Below are 13,384 nucleotides of genomic sequence, written 5' to 3'. Positions count from 1 at the left end.
CTCTAGAATAGGAATTCTTAGCCTGGGATCTGTGAATTTAGCTTTTAAAAAATCATTTTTGATTACTTCATTTCAACATAATTGGTTTTCTTTGGAATCCTATTTTGATGCCTGCTCTTAAAAACATTATTCCGAGAAAGGATTCATGGACATCACAAGACAAAGGTATCCATGAGACAACCAAGGGTAATAAGTCCTGCTTTAGAGATGGGAAATGGTGATGCAGAAAGTCGATGATGGGTCAATGGATATTATGAGGAAGTGATACAAAGGCAGGGCTGTGAGAGGGGCAGGGATGAAGATATGGGGAATAGACTTCATTCTACTCTTTTTTGCTGAACAGCCTAAACAGTGTCCTCCTCTTCTCCTCCTCCTCCCCTCCCCCCCCCATAGTTTCCAAGGATCTCAAGGGTCCAGACTGTTATCATACTCTGCTTTAGTCATTGTTTAGCTATATTATACATATTTAGTTCTTTTAATCTCTTCTCATAAATCACTCCCTTTGGCCCCTTTAAAAAATTCTTTCCTAACTTGAATATGCCCTGGAAAAGGACAGTCCATGGAAAAGTCTAAGAGGCCTGGATCTATGGCCCTGGGGAGGGTGGGGCATCCAGAGGAGACTGTTGACCCATAGGCACAAGCCCCAAGTCTCTGGCTTCCTGTGGGCAGCAGAGCTAGTGTGCCGACTCCCCGACCAAGCCCGGAGAACATGGCAGCAGCCCCTGTTTATTTGAGGCTTGAAGATGACTGTTTGCAAGCCAAGTATAATCTTGCCTGATAAACATGTCAATTTTCTGTCTCAAATTCAGTGCAGACCGTTTGTCCACAGAACGAGAGTCAGTCTTTATGAATTTATGGTCCAAATTTTCCAGGGAACTCTAATAATATTTTGTGTTTCTACGGCGCCTTCCTCTGGGGGAGTTTGGACATTGTGGAGTTGTGGAACGGAGGCCAGCAAAGTCAAATGGGAAAAAACCAAGTGAACACTGTTGTGAAAACAAAAACTGAATTCTTTGGCTTCTGGGCAGTGACTATGCCACTGACTTTCCTAAACATTCATAAAGAACTTGGCATCTGCAAAGTGATTTATGACAACTTGATCCTGAACTTGTGGAAAGTATTTTACTCAACTCCAATCCCACCCCCGTTTTACTAGTAGACCCAAAGTCACAGAGAGGCTAAGTGGCTTACATATCTATCTGAAGGCTCAAAAGGACTTGGCAACAGATAGGTTTTAATATTTATCCATTCTCTCTCCACATTGTCCAGTGTATCTGCTTATGTTGGGTGATGTTATTTGCAACAACTGACAGAATGAGCCAATTATCCATTCTTTGTGACATCTTCATCAATAGGTAGGATGCCTCTTTGAGCTTCATTTGTTGTTATTCAGTCATTTTTCAGTCTGACTCTTTGTGAGTTGGGTCTGACACTTTTTGACCCCATTTGTGGCTTTCTTGACAAAGACACTGGAGCATTTTGTCATTTTCTTCTCCAAATCATTTTACAGGGAAGGAAACTGAGGCATAAGGGTTAAGTGACTTGCCTAGAGTCACAAGAACTCATGTCCTCCTTACTCCAGGTCTTGTATACTATCCACCTAGCTTTTAGCCTTACTTTTTTTTTCTTCTATAAAATGAGGATGATGGTAATTGCCCTACCTACTTTCCAGTGTTATTGTGAAGAGAGCACTTTGTATACCTTGAGTTAACTCTGTAACTCTATGAGCCTGTCAAAAGTTGAGAGCTTGGAAATATCTTTAGAGTCCATCATGTCCAAACACTTCAATTTACAAATGAGGAAACTGAGACTATCAAAACTAAGATTTAAACTCAGGTTCTCTGACTCTTAATCTGTATTCTTTTTGGTGTACAACATTATCTCCCCAATAAGTGTGAGTTGTTATTAGATCATAAACATCATTATCTATGGATAAAAATTGTGTTATGATTTTTGTTGTTCAGTCATGTCCAACATTTCATGACCGCATTTTGGGTTTTCTTGGCAAAGATGCTAGAATGATTTTCCATTTCCTTAGTTCATTTTATAAGTGCAGAAACTGAGGCAAACTATGTTAAATGATTTGCCTGGGGTCTGTGGTCAGATTTGAACTCAGCAAGATGAGTCTTTCAAATATGCAATCCACTGTGCCATCTCTTTGTCCTGTTATTATGATTAGCATAATTCTATTGATAAGGCTTAAGGCAGCTCAGACCTTAGGAACTGCTTAGTACAGGGCCTAGCAGAGAATAGGTACATAATAAAAACTTATTGGCAGGCTGATGTGAATTGATGGAAAACTCATTGAACTCAGACTCAGAAAATCTGATTCAAGTCCTAGAACTACTTATATTGGCTGTGTGATACTTGATACATCATTTAATCTCAGTTATGCCTCAGTTTTTCTCATCTGAAAAGTATCCCTAATTAAATCTGCTATCTCATCAAATCCAGACTCATTGATCTTGTGCTCACCATTTGCATTTTCATGACCACTGACTAATTCCATTGTAAGGAAATCAGAACACCTACAATATCCCAGAGCTGTAGTTAGAAGCAATCCAATAATCCAACAGATAATTATTAAGGTTCTATTATGTACTAAATCCTGGGGATACAATTTAGAACCCTAGCCCTCAAGGAGGTTACAATATAATGGAAGGAGACAATTAAAAAAAGGAGTCAGGAAAGAGGACAAGTTGTTCTGTGGAGTTGAAACCAGATAAGGCAACAGATGCAGAGCAGAATGAGGTCAAAAGTTTAATTTCTTCCCTCTAAAAAGGAAGGCATCGGAAGGAGTTGGTACTCAACCTCCTCAGCCTCCAAGAAGAGAGGAGAGAAGACTGAGGGAGATGATGTCAGTCAAAACTTGAGTTAGCAGCATGATGGCAAGATCAGAGGTGATAAGTTTAAGCTGGGAAGGACATTTTCCTCTTTGGAAATGAAACTGGACAGATCAGCAAGATTTAAAACTAAAATTTAGAAATCATTCAATCTAAATACCAATCTTTTAACCAATAAGAAAACTGAGGTCCCAAAAGATCTTCAATCATTTGTCCAAGGTCACACTGGTAGTAGAGAGGTAGAATTGTGTAGCTGGCCCAGAAGTAGTCTTGGGATCAAGTGCAGTCTCTGACACATATTGGCTCCATGACTCCAGGGAAATTAGTTCACTTCTCAGAGATACAATAATGATCTAAGACTAGAGAATTTCCCATATGTCTTGTAGAGAGCTTTCACTCATCTGTAATTCCTTACACCATCAATTTGACCAATGCCCTCTAGACTTTAAATATTTGGCTCTTTCCAGTATATGATAGTTGACTCACCATGGATAAAGCATTTAGTCTGAAGTCAGAAATACCTGAGTTCAAATCCATCTTTACTATATAACCTTGGGTATTTCATTGAATCTTTGCCTGCCTCAATTTCTTTATCCATAAAATGGGGATGATAATCATAGCACCTACCTTTCAAGGTTGTGAGGATCGAATGAGATAATATTTGTAAGAAATTATTATGATTGATATTATATTTGTATTTACAAAGTGTTCTGCTGCAGCAATATATCATATACAGTTATATCTTCCACATCTCTGCTTTCCCCATCATGGTTTTCATATTTTGTAGGTCAGCATAAGAAAATAAATGGAATATTTGCAGGAGTTTTGTGGAAACTACAGACAATATATAAAGACCAGCAGATGACACAGAAAAAGTTTAGAAACAGAAATATATAAAATATATGAGCTATTATATCTAATATTACATATGCAGTATATATGTATATATAATATATACTATTTAATAACATAAATGAATAGCTACACAATTTTTTCTTAGAAATAAATTTATAATAAAAGAACTGTGGTTCTATATACTGGTTTGAGAATGCTATGCAGGTTTATTACAATCTCTCACTTGACATCTTGCAGTGATCTTTTTCTCTCAAACTTCTCAACTCTTGTATCCTTTAAATTATAAAGAGAGGACCAAGATATTTTATGCTGATTTTCCAGACTGCAAGCCGGACCCCTAACTTCTGCAGTGTAGAAAGGATGACCATCATTTTAAATTATTGTTATTATTAAATCTTATCTTGAAAGACTCATCTCATATTGACATCCCAGCGATATAGCTGGATGTAGCTGGGGGAACATTCTTTACAGGGACCTGCAACCAAGTGAAAGGATTAACAAGGGGTCCACCTCTCTATTTCTGTTCATCTACATTGATTTCAGCCAGTGATTCAGCAACTAAAGAGTGACTTTTGTGGAAAATCAGAACCATATGTTGTTCCTCATATTTGGCACTAAGAATGGCTCAGAATAAAACAATTCAGTCACCTCTATGGCACTTTCAAGGGGTAATCAAATCTATCTTGGGTTCAGATTATAAGCAACATGTCTTTCACTTGCCAGAATTCTTAAGACCCCAAATCTGCTAAAGCATTCTAGTGAAATTCTCTGTCCATTACTCTTTTCTTTGATACCTACCTCCTGGCCCTCAAGTTCATTCAAATGCCAATACCTCATAGTGTTTGAGTATTTTCTGTGTAGTTATGTCTATCCAAACTCCTGCTAACCCTTCAAGTTGAATCATTCAGGTCAGACCCTGGCCCTTCCAATAAGACAAATGGACTCTTGGTCCTGGAGGTGAGATCACTGAAAATGTGAAAAACTCAAAGCTTCAAAATTGGCTGAGATGTCCCAAAGGGTTTGAAGGAGGGAATTATGCAACTACAGCTTCAAAGCTATGTGGTTAAAATGTGCCAAGATGGTAAGGGTACTACCTTCCATCCCTCTGCAAGGGTCTCCAGCATTCTACTTTTGAATTTCTTTGGTTGAATGTGGGAGAGAGAGAGAGAGAGAGAGAGAGAGAGAGAGAGAGAGAGAGAGAGAGAGAGAGATTGAATGTGGGTGTGAGGGTTTCCATTACATTCTTTTCCCTATAATCTCTCCCCCTTTTCTCCCTTACTACCTTAGGAATTTTTTTATTTTTTTATTTTTTTAATTTTTTTAGATTTTTCAAGGCAATGGGGTTAAGTGGCTTGCCCAAGGCCACACGGCTAGGTAATTATTGTCTGAGGTACCCAGGTACTCCTGACTCCAAAGCTGGTGCTCTATTCACTGCACCACCTAGCTGCCCCCACCTTAGGAATTATAGATGGCAGGTTACAAGGGGAAGTAGGTCCTTTAGTGGTATTTTCCATAGGTATTGATTCTTTACCTTTAAGAATGTTCTTCTTCCCCTTTTATTCATTTATCATACTTTCTCTAAGAATCTTTTTCTAGTTCCCCCCTTCCTACATCTGCTAGTGTTTACTTCTCTGAGATTCCCTTCCATCTATTCTCCAGTTCTTTTCATGTCATTCTCTCCCATTGGGTAGAGGGCTCCTAAGTTATAGGGACTATTTCTTCCTTTCTTTGTATCCTCATATCTTACTCTCTGGAACAACCCAAGAGTTTAATAAATGCTTCACCTTATTTCTCCTTCCCCCAAAATTGTTGAGTGTCTTTCCTGGTCTACTGTATGAAGAGATCCCCAAGCATTGCTGAAATTAAAACCTTATTCCTGGACCTGTCTTCTCTCCAGCCACCTTACTATGATCACCATTGCTCTTAGAAAGGTTATGTAAATCTACAACTTTATCACCCAATTCATCATTCCTGGAACTTTCCATTTCAAGGTACCCTTTCCAGGTCACCTCTCCTTATATGTTGTCTTCTCTTATTAGAGTGTCAGCTCCTTCAGCTCCTTCTTTCACATGTGTATTTGGTTTCCCAGAACTTAGCACAGTTCTTGATAGAGAATAAATGCTCAGAAAATGCTCTTTCATTCATTCATTTGTGTATTTAAGGGTTTTGTAACTACATATTTCTATTTAAAAGACTCCACAGGTTAGAATGTCAGAGTGGATTTAATAAGATGAAATTTAAAGATATAATTTCAAAGTCCTATATGCAGATTCAAAATAGTCAACTTCATAAGCACTATATACAAAGAGGAATGGCTAGATAGCAGTTTATCTGAAAAAAAAATTCTGGAGGTTTTAGTGGACTTTAAGCTCAGTATGAGTCAGTGGTGTGATATGATAGTAATCCTCTGCTCCCTTTCTCCAGCACCCTCCTCACAAAGTCCAGTAACAATAAATTAATGAAATCTTAGGCTGTTAATAGATATCTAATAATCAGGTATCAATAATTTGTACTTTTTTTCTGATTGTTACATATTATAGGATCATAGGTTTAGAACTGAGATCAAAAAGAGGAAGATTTGCCCAGGTTCGCATAGCCACTTAGTGTCAGAGATGAAACTTAAACTCAGATCTTCATGACTCCAAGTCTAGCATTCCACTCACCATACTCATTTTCTTTTCTAAGTTCTAAGTTCTGAAGTTAACTTTAATTTACTCTGGAAATCCCATAATTTCCAAACTCATAAAAATAATAAAATAAATTAAAGGTCTGTTTCCAGTCCCAAAGTATTCACAGACTCCTCTTGACCTGGATCAGTCTTAAATCAGTAAAATCATCTAGTTCATTCCTTTTATTTTATTGGTAAGGTCATAAAAAGTCCAGAGAGGCTAAATAACTGTGTGAACTCATCCTAGCAGCCTGGTTTCCAGAACAAAAGAGGTGATAGTACTGCTATACTCTGTCAAGCAACACTGTGAGAATCATATTGATTGCAGCATTTAGAAGATGTTTAGGATGGTGAAAGTCTTTCAGTTCATATCATATGAGAAACTGGGTCAGTTAGCCTCTCCAAAAGACTAGACCTGATACCTGCCTGTAAGTATTTAAAGGGTTGATACCAGGCAGGGAGATTAGACTGGTTCTACCTGTCTATAGAGAATAAAAGTAGGAGTGATGGTAAAGATGCAGGGAGGTAGATTTCATTCTGAGATAAGGAAAATCTGACAATGAGAGAAATCCTAAAGTGAAACAGGCACTCTGGAAGATCATGCTAACCTATGTCAGGTTGGTTATGAAGGAATGAATGGATTTTTTAAAAAAAACCATTTATTAAGTTCTTATTATGGGCCAAGTGGGTCAAGTGCTAGGGAGACAGTGAGAAAAATGGAAACATTTCCTACTCTCCAAAAACTCAGAGCCTCACTGGAGAAGATTATATATGAAAGACAGTATAGCTTCAGGACAGAAAGAGAGGTCAAGAAGTCCAAAAGTTGTAGCAGTGGAATAGAAGGCAAGGTTGGATAAGCTGGTCAGATGACTTTGGGAGAAGATTGCAGGTAGTAGAGGCAAAGAAGATGGCAAAACCTGGTGTTCTCCACCTCATTGGAAGGAATAGAGTTGGTGACTTTCATCACATCCAGGCTCTATGAGCAGTTAAGTAGCCTGAGCTTAATGGGAAACTAAAGGGGATAGGCATCTCTAGTAATGGCAAGTCTTCTTACCACTTAAAGAGCTGGACAGGTTCAGGGTCACTAGAAATAGGATTGAGTGGAGAAAGAAAATGGTAGGGCACTCCAGTAGGGAAAGATCCTTATTCAGGTAAAATTTGGAATTATGGTTGTGTGAGGCTCCTCTTGATGCACTTTTGATTCTATGAAATATGAAGTATTATTTTGATTGTTTTCTTGTTATAGAAGATTAGTGTTGAAGTTAAATAGAGCTGTGCTTGAATCTTACAGCAGATGCTTGCTGTGTTACTCTAGGCAAGTCACTTAACCTTTCTCACCTTAGTTTTCCTGATCAATAAAGCAAGGGAGTTAGATTTGAAGACTTCTAAGGTCCCTTCTAGCTTTGAATCTATGATCCAACAATCCATGACCTGCCCTTCTGCCAGGTGGCCAACCTACTACAAGAATAAGGAACTAACTCTTAAACTGTCTTTACTCACTCAAATTCTATTCACAAGCAAGTCTTCATGAACAAAGAATGAACAACGATATTAACAGTGAAGTTCAATGAATGTTATTTTAGTATGGATACTAGAAAAAGTAGATGCATATTATTTTATAATTCTTTTGTCTCATAGACCCAAGATTAAATGGGATAAATTCATTACTCTTGCTTCTTTGGGAGGTGGGGGTGAGTGATGGGGATTAGATTTATCCAACAGCCATAGTCATGCATCTAATAACGGTGTGTTCCCAAATTTGAGCCCACCATCCCAGTCTACCTTGCATGTGGAGGATTTTCAGAAGAGTCTGCTTTATACGTCCAATTCCTGATGGACTCAGCCTCTTGAAATCCCCTCTCCCACCCCACCCATCTTCCCATGTGGGATAGGTAGGGGGTCTCCCTTGTGGAGAGTTAATTGGAAATGTTACACTTGAAAAGGAAAAACAAAAGTAATAGAAAAGGCATCTGTGTGTGATGGAGGCCTTAACTGGAAACAGGTCCTAGCCTGGGAAAGAAGGGAAGATAGGCTGTCAAGGAGAAGGGATGGACATATACTCATCTGGATATGGAGTGATAGTTAAAGACTATGTATGTATGTTGTTGTTTGTCCTTCTTTCTCAAAGAAGACCATGACATCAGGGAAATGATGCCATAACATTCAATTGAATTGGATTTAAGTGAGGAAAGACCGCAAAGTTCTCAATTAAAATTTTTTTTTAGGTTTTTGCAAGGCAAATGGGGTTAAGTGGCTTGCCCAAGGCTACACAGCTAGGTAATTATTAAGTGTCTGAGGCTGTATTTGAACCCATGTGTTCCTGACTCCAGGGCCGGTGCTTTATCCACTGTATCACCAAGCCGCCCCTCAATTAAAAATTTTTAAAAAGTTTATCATGCATTCATTTTTTTCTCTTTACCTCTACTCTCCAGTCACTAGAAAAAAAAGACAAGCAAAACTCTTTTTAACAATAAGCCTTGGTCACATCCAAATTTGTGCATCTCATTCTACATATTAGTGCATTATCTTCCTTTATGGAGTTGGGGATCATGTTTAATCATTGGTCCTCTGGAGTCATGATTGACCATTGTTCATGGCTGACAATCAGAGTTTTCAAGTCCCTCAATTTTTGCAAATTTATATGTTGTTTTTCTGGTTCTACTCATTCTGTCAGTTCATATAAGTCTCCACAAATTCCTTTGAAATCATTTCTTCATTTATTATAGCACATCGATCTTGCATTATACTCCTATACTATAAATGTCTATTCCTCAATTGATAACATCCCTTTAATTTCCAATTTCTTGCCACCTTAGAAGAACTGCTATAAATATTTTTAACATATATATCCATTTTCTCTTTCTTTGATTTTCTTGAGGGAATAAGCTGAATAGTGGTAAGGTCTAAAGATTTGCACAATTTACCAATTTTGGGGGCAGAGTTCAAAATTCCCTTTCTAGCAAAGCCAGTCATTTTTAGTTCATTTTTTAGTTCAAGTGGAGAAATTCTTTCTTTTTTGATACCATCCCTGAAGATTCCTTTGTCTTGATTCTTGTGTAGATGACCCAGAGACATTTTGTTGGGAGGGTAGATAAATAGGTCAGTAGTTACTGATGGATGGTCACTTTGTCACCTTTTATTCACTATTTTTCACTATTCCATGAAATAATTTTTCACTATTAAGACCTTTTTCCGTGTCATTATTATCTTCTCATCTTGCAAATATCTTATATTTTGGCTCCTCAATGCCCTGAGAGCTTTTGTTAAATCTTTGTTTTCTTTAGTACCATATATAACTTCTTTATAAGCATCTCAGAGACTGGAATTTTAGGATTCTAGTGTTGATAGTTTCATTATCTTAATAAAGAAAAGTTTGTGAAAATGATTTTAGCAGTTTTTTCATTTTTCTTCTATCTGTGGTTGACCTTTATTCTGTTTTCATCATTAATGCTCATGCAGTGGTTTTGTTTTATCAGATATCATGCCAAATTTTTTTAAACTGTTTTTACCCTCCTCTCCTTCTCTTTGATTTTTGAGATAATACTGCTCATAATTGACTACCATTCTTTAAATTTGTATGCTAACTTAATTGCCTTTGGCAGGTACCTCACTTGGTTTGGAAAGTGTCAGATGTTTACTGATTAAAATACTTTTGATCTCCCTGTGGCCATTCTGTATAACATTATTAGAGTTGGTGTTCATGTCCTTTTTGTTTTCTATTTCTTGTTTTAAATTTTAAAAATTAACTTGTTTAAAGTATAAAATAATTTTCACTTTATACCTTATATTTTTAGACATGATTTTCTTTTTTCTTTTTCCAAATTCTAATCATAGTTTTAGCAAGTTGATGATACTACTATACAGATAACTGACCTGATAACTCCCACATCAGTAAAAAAAATTCCTTTATAACATAACATAACGTATTTCATTCTGTATGGTATCATTTGCTGCTTACCATATTTAGCATCCACCAATTCTTTTTTTTTTTGAAGAAATTATTCATGATAAGGAGACTTTGATATATGTAATTTATAATTCTATGGCCACTCTTCTTTTTTTCCCCTGAACTATGCTTTACCATATATTTTTCCTCATCCTCACCTTTGCATGAACTCAGCAACTATCAAAGTATATATACTTATATGCTTTGAGCATATACATATGCTAAGAGAGAAATAGGATAAAGGGAGAGAGGAGAGAGGGAGAGAAGGGAGAGAGAGAGACAGACAGAATGACAGAAAGAGAGAGAGGAGGGAAAGGGAGAGAGGAGAGATAGAGAAGAGATAGAGGAGAGAGAGAATTTATCTACCATTTTGTTTGTCCTCAACAGCTGATTTGGTGAATAAGTAGTATTTTCATGGTGATTTTTTTTGAAAACATCATAAATACTGTCAATACACAATGACCAAATATTCCATGAAATAATAAAAAGTAATTTCTGGGTGTGGAATAAAATTTATTCCTCCAACTTCTTTCTTAGACTCTCCAAAGATTGCCTATGAGTTTATACTTCCATTTAGGTGAAATTTTTTCTTAGATGAGTAGGTAGGTAGTTAGGTAGATAGATAGATAGATAGATAGATAGATAGATAGATAGATAGATAGATAGATAGATGATAGAATGAACATTTAAGCACTTACTTGGATGAGGCACTGTATTTATTACTAGAGATGCAAATACAACACCTACTTCCCTCTAAAAAACCCATCAACAAAACTTAGATAATCTCTACTCTAAAGACACAATCAAGTAGAGTAAGACAGTATAAAGAAAAGTTGGAAAGGAAGTGGAGGCTGGATATATTTTCTAATCTTTCCCCCAAGATCTACTGAGGATGTGGACCAGTTTGGAGAATGACTTGAACTGGGAATGAAATGAGTATGCCAGAAATATTGAGTCAGTCAAAGGACTCACCAAATAGAAAAGCAGGCTTTCTTTTTTTCTTTCTTCTGGTTCCATTTGCAGCAAGAATGACAGGATTGATATGATTCAGCTCTTCCAGAAATATGTCCACTGTGTGGTTATTGGACAGGAGCTCACACATAGCATGCCAACCATCAAACTAAAATTGCTGACAGTCTAAAGTGGTGTGATTCCTAGTCCCCTCAGCCTTCTTTTCTGCCACCACAAGTGCAAGGGACTGAAAGTGATTATTTTTGTTTTTTTTAATGGGTTGCTGTGGCCAGTCACTGCTAGAAGGTCAGCCATACTGGTCCTATGCCTTTCTGCAGTTACCTAAGTCAAGCCTTGGAAAACAGACTCAAGCTATTGCTGGGAACAAGCTAAAAGCTTTTTCAGCATGGTAGAACTTGCCACAATTTCCATTCTGCTGGTAGAGCCTTTGAGAAACCAAGAGTCACCTCCCCACTATAATGAGACTTTAGGGTAGATCACACTGGTGAAATAAGCAGATTTTTTAAAGGGATTCTCAATAATCAGGGCCTCCAGTGTACTAGGCACTATAATAAGAACAAGAGGCTGGAATATGAGGAATCCCTACTTACAAGAAGTTTACATCATCTAATGGGGAAGAAAACAAATATCTTTGAAAGTATATAAAATGGACAATGTAGCACATCTTTACTATATTATAATTAACTGAAAAATGTAGAGAATATAAGATTCCAGTGTGTTTATTATTTGTGGATTGTAAAAACAGGATTTGATTTAGCAGGACAAAATGTCATTCCTTCACAACATGGTATCTCCTATCCAGACATCAAAATCATTTAAGATTCCTGGGAAGATGTAACAACAGAAATAATGTAATTCAAGGACTCTCATAAACATTGAGTGAGGCATAGAACAAGAAGTATTCATCACTTAGAGATAAAGCTTAGAGATAAAGGAGATATCTACAGCATATTTAAATACAGCTTGATTCTCTGTGGATGATAAGGTCTTGCTCATAGCTAAACAAGTTCTGAGTAAATGATGCTTTGCTGAAAAAAAAAGGTGATCAATATAATGAATATAGAGAATTGGGAAAAGACTTATATGAATAAATTCAAGGTAAAATGAGCAGAGCCAGAAAAAAATAAAATATGTGAGTACAACCAAATAAATGTAAAGAACAAAGACAGGAACCAAATGTCATATAATTATGATAGGTAAGCTTGACCTCAAGGAAGAGTTGGAGAAAATCAGCTTTTGCAGAGATTGGGGAGTATGGATATAGAGCACTACAGAGAATGTCAGATGTTTTTGATACATTGACTAATTTTGATGAATTTTCTTCCTTTTTTTCTTCTTCCTGTAAAGGATGGTTCTGGAAGCAGATAAATAGAAGGATGTAAAATGATGTTGATAATATTTTACTTTAAAATGTCATCTGATCCAACCCCCTCATTTTATAGTGGAGAAACTGAGGCCCAGAGAAGTAAAAATTACTTCCTTAGTGCCATATAGTGAGTTACTGGCAGAACTGAACCTCAAATCTGCCTCACCTTATTCATCTGTAAAATGGAAGGATGAATTGGGTCATTTGTTGAATTCTACCAACCCATGATTCCTCCCCTATATTGATAAACTAAACCAATGAATCCTCTTTCCCTGGAAGTCCTTACCTCTGCAAAGTTACACCCAGTAGTTTGACATCATTAGAATTTGCCCATCGTACTAGAAAGCTTACCAGGTCAGAATCTTTAGAGGCTACAACTTTCCTATCCTTCTTATCCATCTACAGCACAATGGCCTACAATATCATTGTCAGATTCTCTCTTGCTTGTCATCCTTGCCATGCTAATCTTCTCTTTTCATTCCAATTTTAGTATATGTGCTGTCAAAGAGAGCACTAGAAGTGACTTTAAACAAGATCACCACCAGCAGGAAAAGAAGAGGAAAAACCAGTATCAAATGTCAACAGTTGGTACTGGATTATGGGTTAACAAATTACTGGCCACATTTTCTTTTTTTTCTTTTTTGAGCAGGGTTGGAGATGGTTCTGTCAAGGAGGAGTCTGAAAGGATCAATCTCTACTTAAGTTCTGCAAGAAGAAAGAAAGGCTAAGGGGTT

General features: G+C 37.0%; 1 pseudogene; it reads right to left on the bottom strand.

The window, feature by feature from the left end:
- Positions 1–13,068: 13,068 nt before the first annotated feature.
- On the bottom strand, positions 13,069–13,164 carry LOC141510621 (U6 spliceosomal RNA; annotated as a pseudogene).
- Between the last annotated feature and the right edge of the window lie 220 nt (positions 13,165–13,384).

The sequence above is a fragment of the Macrotis lagotis genome, chromosome 1 (assembly GCF_037893015.1).
Source record: "Macrotis lagotis isolate mMagLag1 chromosome 1, bilby.v1.9.chrom.fasta, whole genome shotgun sequence".
Lineage (NCBI taxonomy): Eukaryota > Metazoa > Chordata > Mammalia > Peramelemorphia > Peramelidae > Macrotis > Macrotis lagotis.
Note: the sequence above shows the minus strand (reverse complement) of the source record. Positions and strands in the feature narration are given on the sequence as shown.